Raw genomic sequence first — 15,054 nt, forward strand, 5'->3', positions numbered from 1 at the left:
CACAAACAAAAGTAGAAACAGACTCATAGAGAACAAATTGATGGTTGTCAGGGGGAGGTAAGTGGGGGAAGGGCAAAATGGGTGAAGGGGAACTGTGAGGTACAGGCTTTTATTTAAGTCACAGGGGTGAAAGCTACAGCGTAGAGAATATAGTCAGTGGTATTGTTATAGCATTGTATGATAACAGATGGTAGCTATACATTGTGGTGAGCATAGCATCACGTAGAGTTGTCAAATCACTATGTTGTACACATGAAACTAATGTTACACTGTGTGTCAACTATACTGCAATTAAAAAAGACCACATTACTGAAAATGGAACCTCATTAACTTCTTAATAATAACTAGTATTTGGGGCACCTGGGTGGCTCAGTCAGTTAAGCGTCCGACTTTGGCTCAGGTCATGATCTCGCGGTTTGTGAATTTGAGCCCCACATCAGGCTCTGTGCTGACGACTCAGAGCATGGAGCCTGCTTCAGATTCTGTGTCTCTCCATCCCTCGGCCCCTCCCCTGCTCATGCTCTGTGCCTCTCTGTCTCTCAATAATAAATAAACGTTAAAAAAATTTTTTTAAATAATGATAATAACTAGTATTTACCTGACCAGGACAGGTGCTAGGAAGCAAGTCCATCTAAACTAAAGCTATTTGTAGTCTGTGAGCCAACGCTAGTCTATACCAGTCTACAATGTTTTGTTACCAGCCCACCATAAGAACTGGAGAGTGAGAGTAAACTGGAAAGCTCTACAAAGGTTTCCTTATAAGCAAAATATAAGGATTTATATTATTCCCTTGAGTCTACTAAACAATTTGCTGATCAGCTATTTGTAGACCACATTTGAGTAGAACTATCTTTAAACTAAGAAACTAGATTTTTTAAAAAAAAGCTTTTTGGAGGTGTTACGTAAAAACTGATAAATGTTAGGGGCACCTGGGTGGCTCAGTTGGTTGAGTGTACCACTTCGGCTCAAGTCTTGGTATCATGGCTCAAGGGTTTGAGCCCCTCCTCGGGCTCACTGCTGTCAGTGCAGAGCCCACTTCAGATACCCTGTCCCACTTCTATCTCTGCCCCTCCCCCGCTTGTACACGCTCTCTCTCTCTCTCTCTCTTTCAAAAATAAATAAACAACAACAAAAAAAAACTGGATAAATGTTAGGGATCCTTTCCTTAGAAATATATCCAAGTATGAGGAAGTATAAAAAATTAATATAAAATGTCAGTGCACAGACTGGATTTTTAAAATCTAGTAAAAACAAACACAGGGAAAAGACATTTTGAGTAGTCACTTCACCGGCCTACAATGCCACTCCACTTATTTGTAAGTATAAACTGGTGTAGACAAGAGCTGGATCCTATAACAGACTATCAGGTTGTCATTCCCATCAAAACCACCTCCATGACCACCACCAAAGTTTCCAGAACCACTTCGATCTCCTTGCTGGATGAAGCACCAGCCATCTCTTGCTTAGATAGAGCTTTCCTTACTTCACAGTTGTGACCATTCGCAGTATGGTGTTGTAGACAATCTTGTCTACTGAGTCATGGTAATCAAACGTTACAAAAGCAAAGTCTCTCTTTTTGCCACTGCCTCGGTCAGTCATGATTTCAATCACTTCAATTTTCCCATACTGTTCAAAATAATCTCTTACATGATGTCCTTCAGTATCTTCTTTAATGCCACTGACAAAAATCTTTTTCACAGTTAAGTGAGCACCAGGTCTTTGAGAGTCTTCTCTGGAGACAGTCCTCTTTGGTTCTACAACTCTTACATCCAACTTGTGTGGTCTTGTATTCATGGCTGCATCCATCTTCTCCACAGTGGCATATGTGACAAACCCAAAGCCTCAGGAGCTCTTGGTGTTTGGATCTCTCATAACCACACAGTCTATAAGTGTTCCCCATTGCTCAAAATAAGAGCAGGAATGGGCACAATCCTTTAAGGAAACAAAGAAAAAAAAATCAAAAATTCAAAGATGGGGGCTGGGGGCCTAACCCAAGCCTGACCTTAGGCTGACCTGGCCACATAAACTATCTCTGTCCTGGACACAGCACAGGCCTGGGTGATGTCCCAGTCCCTGTCATCACAGATCCTGGTGGGACAAAGTTCCACTGAAGAGACAAGGACAAAGGAGCAGAGAAAATGACTCTGCTTAGGAGTGACCATGTCAAAGCCCAAAATGCACTGAGCACCAACTGGTCACAGTCCCATCCATGCTGGTGCCTCACAGCCTCTCCTGTAACCACATGCAACAGACGAAGCACAGCAAACATGTGTATTCTGGAAGGTTCTCAGTGCTTCCATTTATTTCTGTTCTCAAATTTAAGGAATCATCTCTTCTAAATAACCCATAAAGCAACACCCCATGATAAGAATGTGGAAAAAAAAACCAAATTTATATTCAGATTCTTATTTTCAATATAAAAAATGTTGCAACTCAGTGCAATGTGAAGTTAAGACAGAGATAGAGACATCTAGTCCTGCCTCTGCTAGAACAAGAAAGTAGATTAGAAAGGGGCAAAGGTCAATGTGGGGAGGTGTCGTGGTGGGCAGCGTGTTGGGCCAGTCTCTCCACCTCCTCTCATTATGCTAAGTCACATTCAGACACACTTTGCAGAAAGAAAGTGCAGTCAGAGATTCCTGAAGTCACAATGGGGAGTGGGATTAAGAACTAACCTTGTATTACTTAGTCCCCCACAAGGTGGCTGGCTCACACTGTGAAAGAAAATAATCATGAACAAATTCAAGTCAGTTGCTTTAAGTGGTGACATTATGAGCAGCCCACCATATGCTCAAAATGTCCCACTCAAAGAATCCCCATAACCCAGTCGTGTCCCCTCTGCTCAACCCCACACTTCAGGTCTCTCAGGGCCTTACCTTTAGGAGTTGTGAGAGACACATCAGAGCCCTGGGCACCATCATCACCTGGGGTAGAACAAACAGGACATGATCAAAGCCACGGGAGATGAGACTAAAGGAGGAGCTATGGTGGGGGGTGAGCTCCCCATGGGGTCCTGTCTACACTATCCCAGGGTTTCTGGGATCACCCCCTCCATACTTACATGCAGCATGAGAGTAGCTCAGTCCTTTTCCTCCTGTGGGAAGAAGGCATCATGACAGAGGCCAGGGAGAAAGCTATGATGTCCTAAAGGAATCTCCCTAGTCCTGGATCCCAGGAAAGTTTCCAGAACTCTTAACCATACCCAAGGCAGGATCAGAAAACATAAGAAAAGTACATGTGTGTGGACCAGACCAACTGCACTTCTGGAGTCTGTCCTCAGCAGGGGAATTCCTTTCTGTCCTATGACTGTTGGGAATCAGGTCCCCATCATCAGATTCATTAGGGTGAAAATTTGCCCTTCACTTTCACATGTGATTTACTAAAAGTGTGAGTGTTATTAGTCAGCTCCAGAATGAGCAAGCACATGCATGTGGATGGTACTTCTTATTAACAAAGCAGGACAATCTGCCACCTGGACTTGAAACCCTTCAGTGGAGTCAGAAAACTCAGATCCTCCCACCTCTTCCCTACCTGGGCTCTTCTTCCTCCAGATCTCAATGCCAGACCACAGCTCCAAGGAGAACCAGACCAGCAATGATGCCCATGATGGGGATGGAGGGCTGAGAAGCGACTTTGGGAAGGGGAAGGAAGGTGAGGGCCCTGACCCCAGGCATCAGCCCCCACCCTGCTAGAGTTCTCCACAAGGGCTCCTGATTCCTCTGAGAAGAGGGTCTATGTCCAGGTCTCCCCCCTTATCCTGTCTCAGCATGAGGGGCTTAGGCAGCTCCACCATGCTGCCTGTGGCACGTGTATCTCTGCTCCTCTCCAGAAGGCACCACCATAGCTGCCCCCTTCTGGAAGGTCCCATCCCCCAAAAGTCTGGTGTCCACAAGCGCTGTGTCCGGGTGTGGTCTTCCCTGTCATGCTGCCAGGTCAGAGTGATCTCTGCAGGGTAGCCCAAGGCCCAGAACCTCAGGGTCACCTCATGTCAGAGGTGGGGTGGTAGGTCATGTGTGTCTTTGGGGAATCTGAGAAAAAGGCTCAGAAAATTAAAAAAATTTTGCTTTGGTCATAGGTCACACCAGCAGCATTCATGTGACTATCCTGAGAATGGATGTGGCAACTGAAGTGGGGGAAGGGAGCACAAAACCCAGATGCCAGCCTGGACACAGGGACCTGAGATCATTTCTTATTCCTTGAAAAGTTCTAGGATGAAGACAAGACAGGACAGACTAGGAGGCTACAGCTCTCTGAGGGAAGAAAGGGATTTCTGGTTCTGACCTGGGTGGAAGCAGAGTGACTCAGAAAAGTTCAAACACATAGTACATGGGGCAGAGAACAAGGCCTGAGAGAGAAAGTCCCCCGCAATTCTTAAAGCTGCTAACAGAGAATCAGAGGGTATTGCTAGTTGGTTATTGCAGGGATGGATGGTTTCTTTCTCCATCCCTGGGGGACTGGATCCCTTCATTGTTTCTGAGAGAAGAGCTGGACCTCTAGGCTAGTTAGTCACTCTTCTGGCAGAGGATCTGAACAGCCAAGGCTTAATCCCTAGACTCCTGACCTATGGTATTCAGGCATCTATTCCATTTTCCTCCCCTCTTCCGGGGAGCACAGCCCTAGTCTCTGGAGAGATCGCAGAAGTGCTGAGGTGACCCTCCCAACTGCGCGCTGCAACCTCTCCTTCCCTTTCTCCAGGTACCTGCGGAGCCTATACCACGCATGCACGTCACATCCAGGTAGTTCCTATGGTGCTCCGCCACACTGGCCGCCTGCCACTTGTGGCAGGTGACCTGTGTGTGTCCGCCACGGTTCAGGAACACAGGTCCTCATTCAGGCACAGTTGCAGGTGAACTGCCAATGTCTACTGAGCAGGGGTCCATAAGAACCCACGAACCCACCGGGCAACCATAGGTCACCTGAAAGGTGAGACCCTGGCCATGCCCCCAAAGTCAGCCTTGCACATAGTCCCACTCCCTTGAAGCACCCCCTGCCTGCCTGCCTCAATGATGGGGCGTGGTGATTGGTCACAACCAGTTTCCAATTCAACAGTGGAGGAATCCCTGCGGAGACTCCCTGGATGGAGGGTCAGGGTTGGATTCTGAGGCCTCCAGAGGAAGCTCCAAACCAGAGTCTAGAGAAGACACTGTCCTGCCCATGGGAGATAGGGAGACTCGTGACCTGCGATCCACTCAGCTTCGTTCACTGGCCTCACTCTGGTTGTAGTGATTTTAGTTAGCCCCTTGGTGTAGAAATGTGTCTAAGAATATTGCAATCAGACTCATAAAGCTCCTAAGTTGTTGTACTTTCTAAATATATATATATATATATATATATATATATATATATATATATATACACACACACACATATATATATATGTATTTGTGTATATATGTATGTGTGTGTGTGTGTGTGTGTGTGTGTATATATATATATATATATATATATATATCTTTTATGGTTGTATTTTTTTTTAAGTTTTAATTTAGGGGCGCCTGTGTAGCTCACTCGGTTAAGCATCCAACTTCAACTTCAGCTCAGGTCATTATCTTGTAGCTTGTGAGTTCAAGCCCCAGGTCAGCTAAGTGCTGACAGCTCAGCGCCTGGAGACTGCTTTGGATTCTGTGTCTTTCTCTTTCTCTCCCCATCTCACACTCTGTCTCTCTCTCTCAAAAATACATAAACATTAAAAAAATTTTTTTAAGTTTTAATTTAAATTCTACTTAGTTAATATACTGTGTAATATTAGTTTCAAGTGTACAATACAGTGATTCAACAGTTCCATACATCACTCTGTGCTCATCACAAGTGTAATTCTTAATCCCCACGAACTATTTCACCCATCCCCCCACCGGCTTCCCCTCTGGTAACCATCAGTCTGTTCTGTATAGTTAACAGTCTATTTCTTTGTTTCTCTCTCTCTCCCTTTTTCTCTTTGTTTATTGATTTCACTCATATGTGAAATTTAAAAAACAAAACAAAGAAGCAAAGGGGGAATAAAATAGAGGATTCATAGTTGTGTTTTTATTTTTTATTAGATTTTTAAAAATGTTTTATTTATTTTTGAGACAGAGAGACAGAGACAGAGACAGAGACAGAGGTGCAAGCAGCGGAGGGGCAGAGAGAGAGGGAGACACAGAATCCGAAGCAGGCTCCAGGTTCTGAGGTGTCAGCACAGAGCCTGACTCAGGGCTAGAACTCATGAACCTCAAGATCATGACCTGAGCTGAAGTCAGATGCTTCACCAACTGAGCCACCCAGGTGCCCCTTAGTTGTATTTTACTTTTAAGATTTATTTTAATTTTAGAGACAGTGCTTGCACGAGTTGGGGAGGGGGCAGAGGGAAAGAGAGAATATTTTTGTTGTTGTTGTTTATTTTGAGAGAGAAAGTGAGTGGGGGAGAGGCAGAGAGAGAGACAGAGAATTCCAAATGGGTCTTTCATATATGGCCTTTATGATGTTGAAGTATGTTCCTCCTATCCCTGTTTTCCTGAGGGTTTTTATCAAGAAAGGATGGTGTATTTTGTCAAATGCTTTTTCTGCATCTATTGAGATCATATTGTTCTTTGCTTTTATTAATGAGTGTATCACCTTGTGGATTTGCAAATATTGAACCAGCCCTGCAGCCGAGGAATAAGTTCCACTAGGTCATTGTGAATAATTCTTTTAATGTACTGTTGAATTCAATTTGCTAGTGTTTTGTTGAAAATTTTTGCATCCAGTTTCATCAGGGATATTGGTCTATAATTCTCCTTTTTAGTGGGGTCTTTGTCTTGTTTTGGAATTAAGGTAATGCTAAGCTTGTAGAATGAGTTTGGAAGTTTTCCTTTCATTTCTATTTTTTGGAACAGTTTGGGAAGAATAGGTATTAACTCTTCTTTAAATGTTTGGTAAAATTCCCCTGGGAAGCTATCTGGCCCTGGACTGTTGTTTGTTGGGAAATTTTTGATTACTGATTCAATTTATTTGCTAATTATGCATCTGTTCAAATTTTCTACTTCTTCTTGTTTCAGTTTTTGCAGGTTGTATGTTTCTAGGAATTTATCCATTTCTTTCATATTTCCCAGTTTGTTGGCATATAATTGTTCATAATATTCTCTTATAATTGTTTGCATTTCCGTGGTGTTTGTTGTTATCTCTCCTCTTTCATTCACAATTTTATTTATTTGGGTTATATCTCTTCTTTTTGATAAGTCTAGCTAGGGGGTCATCAATTTTATTAATTTTTTTGAATAACCAGCTTAGTTTCATTGATCTGTTTCTGTTATTTTGTTGTTGTTTTGTTTTGTTTTATTTGTTTCTATATTGTTTATTTCTGCTCTAGTCTTTATTATTTCCCTTCTGCTGGCTTTAGGCTTTGCTTTCTGTTCCTTTTCTAACTCCTTTAGGTATAAGGTTAGGTTGGGTATTTGAGGCTTTTCTTTCTTCTTGAGGAAGACCTGTGTTGCAATATACTTTCCTCTTAGGACTACTTTGGTTTATAGCATGTGCCCCTTCAAAACAGCACACCTGTATCCCTTGGATAAATACCTAGTAGTGCAATTGCTGAGTCGTAGGATAGTTCTATTTTTGATTTTTTGAGGAACCTCCATACTCTTCTCCAGAGTGGCTGCACCAGTTTGCATTCCCACCAGCAGTGCAAAAGAGATCCTCTTTCTCTGCATCTTTGCCAACATCTGTTGTTGCCTGAGTTGTTAATGTTGGCCATTCTGACAGGTGTGAGGTGATATGTCATTGTGGTTTTGATTTGCATTTCCCTGATGAGTAGTGATTTTGAACATCTTTTCATTTGTGTGTTGGCTATTTGCCTGCTTCAATGGGAAAATGTCTATTCAAATCCTCTGCCCATTTTTTTAAATTTTCTTAATGTTTAGTTACTTTTTGAGAGAGAGAGAGAGAGTGCAGGTTGGGGAGGGGCAGAGAGAGAAGAAGACACAGAATCTGAAGCAGGCTCCAAGCTCTGAGCTGTCAGCACAGAACTCAACGCGGGGCTCTAACTCCTGAACCATGAGATCATGACCTGAACTGAAGTTGGATGCTTAACTGACTGAACCACTCAGATGCCCCATCTTCTGCCCATTTTTTAATCATATCGTTTGGGAGGTTTGATGTTAAACAGTATGCGTTAATTATATGTTTGGGGTATTAACCCCTTATCAGATATATAATTTGCAAGAGAAGGAGTTAAAATGGGAGAGAAGTAGGGACAACCCTAAGCTTACCTTATCCCTTGAACACAGCTAGATAAAGATCAAATCATTCTGAGCACCCAAGAAATTAATCTAAAGACTACACAACCAGAGGCAGAAAAACAGCACATCATGGAAGATAGGAGCTATGGAAAGTTGATGGGGTGAGGGGAGAATTTCAGGTGCTGTAGAGGGGAGAGAGTCCTGGTCACGAAGAGAGGAGCCAGACAGAGAGAGAGAGAAAGCACGCGCAGGGGATTGCACAAGAAAAACACTTCCCCAAAACCAAAGGAGAGGGGCTCACTATTGCAAGTTTTCACAAGCAGTGGAGCTCAAATTCTGAGGTTTTAGAAATCTGCACCATCACTGGGGTCTTGCCTGGCAGGCTCAGTAGTGCTCTGGAAGGGAAGGAGGGTGGAGACCCAGGAGCAGACAGTGTAATCTGAGGATCCCTTGGATCGCTCAGGTTGAAACAGTTGCCTTTCTAGGAGTGTATTTGGGAGTAGTGGCATGGCATCTCCAAGGACAAAAGAACTAGCACCACCAAAGTGCTGCCCTGTTCACTAGCATAGGAACAAAGACACCGGTTGAAAGCAGCAAACCTTGGTACCAGCTTTTTGCTGCACTTTACCATAAATGCCAAACCTCTGTGCATTCATGCAACTGTTTTCTGGGACAAACCAGCACAGATCACAGTGTGGCAAGATCCTCCCTCAGAGGCTCAGTATGAGTCTGAGCTGTACAGATCCTTAAAATCTGGAGTTTTGAAACCCAGCTGCATGCCTGAGATGAAACATGGGAGTACTGTGCAGCCTGGTAGACAGACAGCTTAGACACAGACAGGGTGAAGGCAGAGATCTGGTGGAAACCAGGGACACAAGAGGGGTCATTGTGTGCTTTTCTGTGGGGGCTTCCTGAAGACTGGCAGGTGTGAACTCCCTGCTCCCTGGAGGAGAGAACAGAACGATGCCATCCCCCCCCCATCAGCACTGACTGACTTCAGTGAGCAACACAGTACCCCCCAGTGAAGGCTTACACAAAGCCCCATCCCCCTGTGTCCTGCAGGTGCATTTCCACGAAGGGCATGTCCACCAGAGAATCAGTGCAGCAGGCCCCTCCCCCAGAATGCCAGCACAAACCCCTGGCATGCACCAAGTCTATGATCATATAGTGCTTCAAAGATTCAGCTCTAGGGGAAACAGGATCTAGCTTCTTCTACCAAGCAGACCAAAACATACCTGGTTAAAATTTGCCACACAGTGGACAAGGTCCAAACACCCCACACACAGGCAAGAAGAAACTCTGCAGAGGACTGACTTGAGGGAAGGAACAGCCAAAACACAACAGCAGAATGCACAATCTGAAACACCTCCTGAAGCACCAGGCCCAAGACGGTATAAGACCTCTTCTTAAAATTTTTTTTTTCAACGTTTATTTATTTTTTGGACAGAGAGAGACAGAGCATGAATGGGGGAGGGGCAGAGAGAGAGGGAGACACAGAATCGGAAACAGGCTCCAGGCTCTGAGCCATCAGCCCAGAGCCCGACGTGGGGCTCGAACTCCCGGACCGCGAGATCGTGACCTGGCTGAAGTCGGACACTTAACCGACTGCGCCACCCAGGCGCCCCAAGACCTCTTCTTAATATAGCCACTATTCTCAGGAGCAGGAATATAACAGACTTTCCTAACATTCACACAAAAAAGAAGTGACCTAGAAAAAATGACAAGATGGAGGGATTCACCCCAAAAGAAAGAACAGGGAGAAGTAATGGCCAGGGGTTTAATGAAAACTGATATAAGATGCCTGAACTAGAATTGAAAACAACAATCACAAAGATACTAGCTGGCCTTGAAAAAGCATAGAAAACACTAGACAGTCCCTTACCGAAGAGATAAAATAACTAAAAACTACTCAGGCCAAAATAAAAAGTACTATACCTGATATGCAAAATTGACTGGACGCAATTACAACGAGGATGGACGAAGCAGAGGAAAAAATCAGTGATATAGAAGAAAAATTATGGAAAGTAATGAAGCTGAAAAGAAGAGGTAAAGACAAGTATTAGATCATGAATGTAGACTTAGGGAACTCAGTGATCCCTTAAGATGTATTAATATTGGTATCATAGGAGTCCCTGAAGAAGAACAGAATGAAAGGGGGGAGAAGGTTTATTTGAGCAATGATAGCTGAAAAGTTCCCTAATCTGGGGAAGAAAACAGACATCAAAATTCAAGAAGCACAGAGAACTCCCATCAAAATGAATAAAATCTGGCCCACACCAAGACATATCATAGTCAAATTCACAAAATACACAGACAAGAAAAGAATCCTGAAAGCAGCAATAGGAAAAAGTCATTAACCTACAAGAAAAGACAAATCAGATTTGCAGTAGGTCTGTTCACAGAAACTTGGCAGGCCAGAAGGGAGTGCCATGATATATTCAAGGTGCTGAATGGGGAAAACATGCAGCCAAGAATACTTTATCCAGCAAGGCTGTCATTTAGAATAGGAGAGATAAGGGGCGCCTGGGTGGTGCAGTCGGTTAAGCGTCCGACTTCAACCAGGTCGCGATCTCGCGGTCCGGGAGTTCGAGCCCCGCGTCGGGCTCTGGGCTGATGGCTCAGAGCCTGGAGCCTGTTTCCGATTCTGTGTCTCCCTCTCTCTCTGCCCCTCCCCCATTCATGCTCTGTCTCTCTCTGTCCCAAAAATAAATAAACGTTGAAAAAAAAATTAGAATAGGAGAGATAAACAGATTCTCAGACAAACAAAATCTAAAGGAGTTTGTGATCACTAAACCAGCTCTGCAAGACATGTTAAAGGGGAAAGAGGATGCTTTGAGTGGGAAAGAAAGACCAAAAGCAACAAAGGCTAGAAAGGAACAGAGAACATCACCAGAAACACCGTATGGCAGTGGCTAAGTTCATATCTATCAATAATTACTCTGAATATAAGTGGACTAAATGTACCAATCAAAAAACATAGGGTATCAGAATGGGTAAAAAATACAAGATCCATCTATATGCTACCTACAAGAGACTCATTTTAGACCTAAAGACACCTACAAATTGAAACTGAGGAGATGGAGAACCATCTATCATGTTAACAGACATCAAAAGAAAGCCAGAGTAGCTGTACTTATATCAGACAAACTAGGTTTTAAAACAAAAATTGTAACAAGAGATGAAGAAGGGCACTATATCATAATTAAAGGGTCTATCCATCAAGAAGATCTAATAATTATAAATATTATGCCCCCTAACTTGGAACACCCAAATATATAAATCAATTAATACTAACCATTGAAAATCTCATTGATAATAACACAATAATAGTAAGGGACTTTAACATCCCACTTACAACAATGGACAGATCACCCAAGTAGAAGATCAACAAGGAAACAATGGCTTTGAATGACACCTTGGACTGGAAGGACCTAACAGATATATTCAGAACATTCCATCCTAAAGCAGCAGAATACACATTCTTTTCGAGTGCACAAAGAACATTCTCCAGAATAGATCACATACTGGGTCACAAATCAGCCCTCAACAAGTACAAAAGATTAAGATCATACCATGCACATTTTAAGACCACAACACTATGAAACTTGAAGTCAACCACAAGCAAAAATTTAGAAAGACCACAAATACATAGAGATTAAAGAATATCCTACTAAAGAATGAATGGGTTAACCAAGAAATTAAAGAAGAAATTTTAAAAATACATGGAAGCAAGTGAAAATGAAAACATGACAGTCCAAAACCTTTGGGATGCAGCATAGGTGGTCCTAAGAGGGAAGTATATTGCAATAAGGCCTACCTCAAGAAGCAAAACACAACCTAACTTTACACCTAAAGGAGTTAGAAAAAGAAGAGCAAACAAAGTGTAGAGCCAGCAGAAAAAGAGGAAATAATAAAGATTAGGAGAAAAATAAGTGATATAGAAGCAAACAAAGAGTAGAACAGATCAATGAAACTAAGAGCTGGTTCTTTGGAAGAATTATTTTTTAATTAAAACAATTTTATTACTATAAAGCCAAGACTTATAAAGAAGAAAGTTAAAGCATACAGAAATTTAAGGATTACAGTTTTCCATACTGAGTTCCATACTGGTGTAACACCCTTCAGGTACCCAGGAAACTCTGAACCAGCAGTGTTCAGGAGGTGAATAGATCGCAACACAGACCAGCTTCTGAAGAGTGTCCTGAGGAGTGACTGGGTGTAAGGTAAACACATGTCCTGAAGCTTTCACTCTAGGGGCTAAAAGAATTAATAAAATTGATAAACCCCTAGTCAGACTTATGAGAGAGAGAAAGGACCCAAATAAACAAAACCATGAATGAAAGAGGAGAGATCACAACCAATACCACAGAAATACAATCACAAGAGAATACTAGGAAAATGTATGCACCAACAAATTGGGCAATCTGGAAGAAATGGATATATTCCTAGAAACATACAAACTACCACAACTGAAACAAGAAGAAAATTTGATCAAACCCATAACCAGCAAAGATATTGATCATTAATCACAAATTACCCAACAAACAATAGTCCAAGACCACATGGCTTCCCGGGGGAATTCTACCAGACATTTAAAGAAGAGTTAATACCTATTCTTCTCAAACGGTTCCAAAAAATAGAAATGGAAGGAAAACTTCCAAACACCTTTTATGAGGACAGCATTATATTGATTCCAAAACCAGACAAAAACCCCACTACAAAGGAGAATTTCAGACCAATATCCATGATAAACATGGATGCAAAAGTTCTCAGCAAGATACTAGCAAATTGAATCCAACATTAAAAGAATTACTCACCATGATCAAGTATGATTTACTCCTGGGGTGCAGAGGTGGTTCAATATTCACAAATCAATCAATGTGATGCACCACATTAATAAAAGAAAGGATAAGAACCATATGATGCTGTCAATAGATTCAGAAAAAGCATTTGACAAAATACAGTATCCATTCCTTTTTTTTTTAATATTTTTTACTGCTTATTCATTTTTGAGAGAAAGAGTGTGAGCAGGGAAGGGGCAGAGAGAGAGGGAGACACAGAATCCGAAGCAGGCTCCAGGCTCCACACTGTCAATACAGAGCCTGATGCGGAGATTGAACTCATAAACTGCAAGATCGTGAGCTGAGCCAAAGTTGAAGCTTAACTGACTGAGCCACCCAGGCGCTTGCACAGCATCCATTCTTGAGAAAAAAACCTTCAACAAAGAAAGTATAGATGGAACATACCTCAACATCATAAAGTTCATATACAAAAAACCCACAGATAATATCATCCTCAATGGGGATAAACAGTCTCTACAGTTCCTCTACAGTCAGGAATAAGACAGGGATGTCCACTTTCACCATTACAAGTTAAGATAGTACTGGAAGTCTTAGCCTCAGCAATAAGACAAGAAAGAAGAAAGAAAGAAAGAAAGAAAGAAAGAAAGAAAGAAGGAAGGAAGGAAGGAAGGAAGGAAGGAAGGAAGGAAGGAAGGAAAGAAAGAAAGAAAGAAAGAAAGAAAGAAAGAAAGAAAGAAAGAAAGAAAGATGCTGGAGAGGATGTGGAGAAACGGGAACCCTCTTGCACTGTTGGTGGGAATGCAAACTGGTGCAGCCACTCTGGAAAACAGTGTGGAGGTTCCTCAGAAAATTAAAAATAGACCTATCCTATGACCCAGCAGTAGCACTGCTAGGAATTTACCCAAGGGATACAGGAGTACTGATGCATAGGGGCACTTGTACCCCAATGTTTATAGCAGTACTTTCAACAATAGCCAAATTATGGAAAGAGCCTAAATGTCCATCAACTGATCAATGGATAAAGAAATTGTGGTTTATATACACAATGGAGTACTATGTAGCAATGAGAAAGAATGAAATATGGCCCTTTGTAGAAATGCGGATGGAACTGGAGAGTGTGATGCTAAGTGAAATAAGCCATACAGAGAAAGACAGATACCATATGTTTTCACTCTTATGTGGATCGTGAGAAACTTAACAGAAACCCATGGGGGAGGGGAAGAAAAAAAAAAGAGGTTAGAGTGGGAGAGAGCCAAAGCATAAGAGACTCTTAAAAACTGAGAACAAACTGAGGGTTGATGGGGGGTGGGAGGGAGGGGAGGGTGGGTGATGGGTATTGAGGAGGGCACCTTTTGGGATGAGCACTGGGTATTGTATGGAAACCAATTTGACAATAAACTTCATATATTGAAAAAAAACATGAAAGAGAAAGAAAGAGGGGCGCCTGGGTGGCGCAGTCGGTTAAGCGTCTGACTTCAGCCAGGTCACGATCTCGCGGTCCGGGAGTTCGAGCCCCGCGTCAGGCTCTGGGCTGATGGCTCGGAGCCTGGAGCCTGTTTCCAATTCTGTGTCTCCCTCTCTCTCTGCCCCTCCCCCGTTCATGCTCTGTCTCTCTCTGTCCCAAAAAAAATAAAAAAAAAATTTAAAGAAAGAGAAAGAAAGAAAGAAAGAAAGAAAGAAAGAAAGAAAGAAAGAGGCATCCAAATCAGCAAGGAAGAAGTCAAATTTTCACTATTTACAGATGACATGATACTCCATGTAGAAAACCTGAAAGACTCCACCAAAAATTGCTAGAATTCAGAAGTCACAAGATGTAAAATCAATGTATAGAAATATGATGCATTTCTTTTTTTGTTTTGTTTTTTGGGGTTTTTTTTCTTTTAGGGAGAGAAAGTGCTAGCAGGGGAGAGGAGCAAAGGGAGAGAGAGAGAGAGAGAGAGAGAGAGAGAGAGAGAGAGAGAGAGAAGGGAATCCCAAGAAGGCTACATGCTCACACAGAACCCAACACAGGGCTTGATCTCACAACCATAAGATCATGACTGAGCCTAAATCAAGAGTTGGAC

At 42.5% G+C, this 15,054-nt stretch overlaps 1 protein-coding gene and 1 long non-coding RNA gene across 2 annotated transcripts in view; one reads left to right on the plus strand and one right to left on the minus strand.

Annotated features, from left to right (window-relative positions):
• The first annotated feature begins 1,568 nt into the window (after positions 1-1,568).
• LOC115513720 lies at positions 1,569-12,067 on the plus strand. Its single transcript, XR_003968792.1, has 3 exons — positions 1,569-1,652; positions 9,041-9,047; positions 12,058-12,067. It is a non-coding gene; the product is annotated as an uncharacterized LOC115513720 (long non-coding RNA).
• LOC115513709 (patr class I histocompatibility antigen, A-2 alpha chain) overlaps positions 1,580-15,054 on the minus strand; it is a 30,941-nt gene continuing 17,466 nt past the window's right edge. Inside the window, exons 7-9 of the transcript XR_004343613.1 lie at positions 2,874-2,921; positions 2,673-2,711; positions 1,580-1,932 (exon numbers count right to left, since the gene is read on the minus strand). The gene's annotated coding sequence lies outside the window, so the exon portion shown is untranslated. The remainder of the gene's footprint in view (positions 1,933-2,672; positions 2,712-2,873; positions 2,922-15,054) is intronic.

Source organism: Lynx canadensis, chromosome B2 (assembly GCF_007474595.2).
Source record: "Lynx canadensis isolate LIC74 chromosome B2, mLynCan4.pri.v2, whole genome shotgun sequence".
In the NCBI taxonomy this organism is placed as follows: domain Eukaryota; kingdom Metazoa; phylum Chordata; class Mammalia; order Carnivora; family Felidae; genus Lynx; species Lynx canadensis.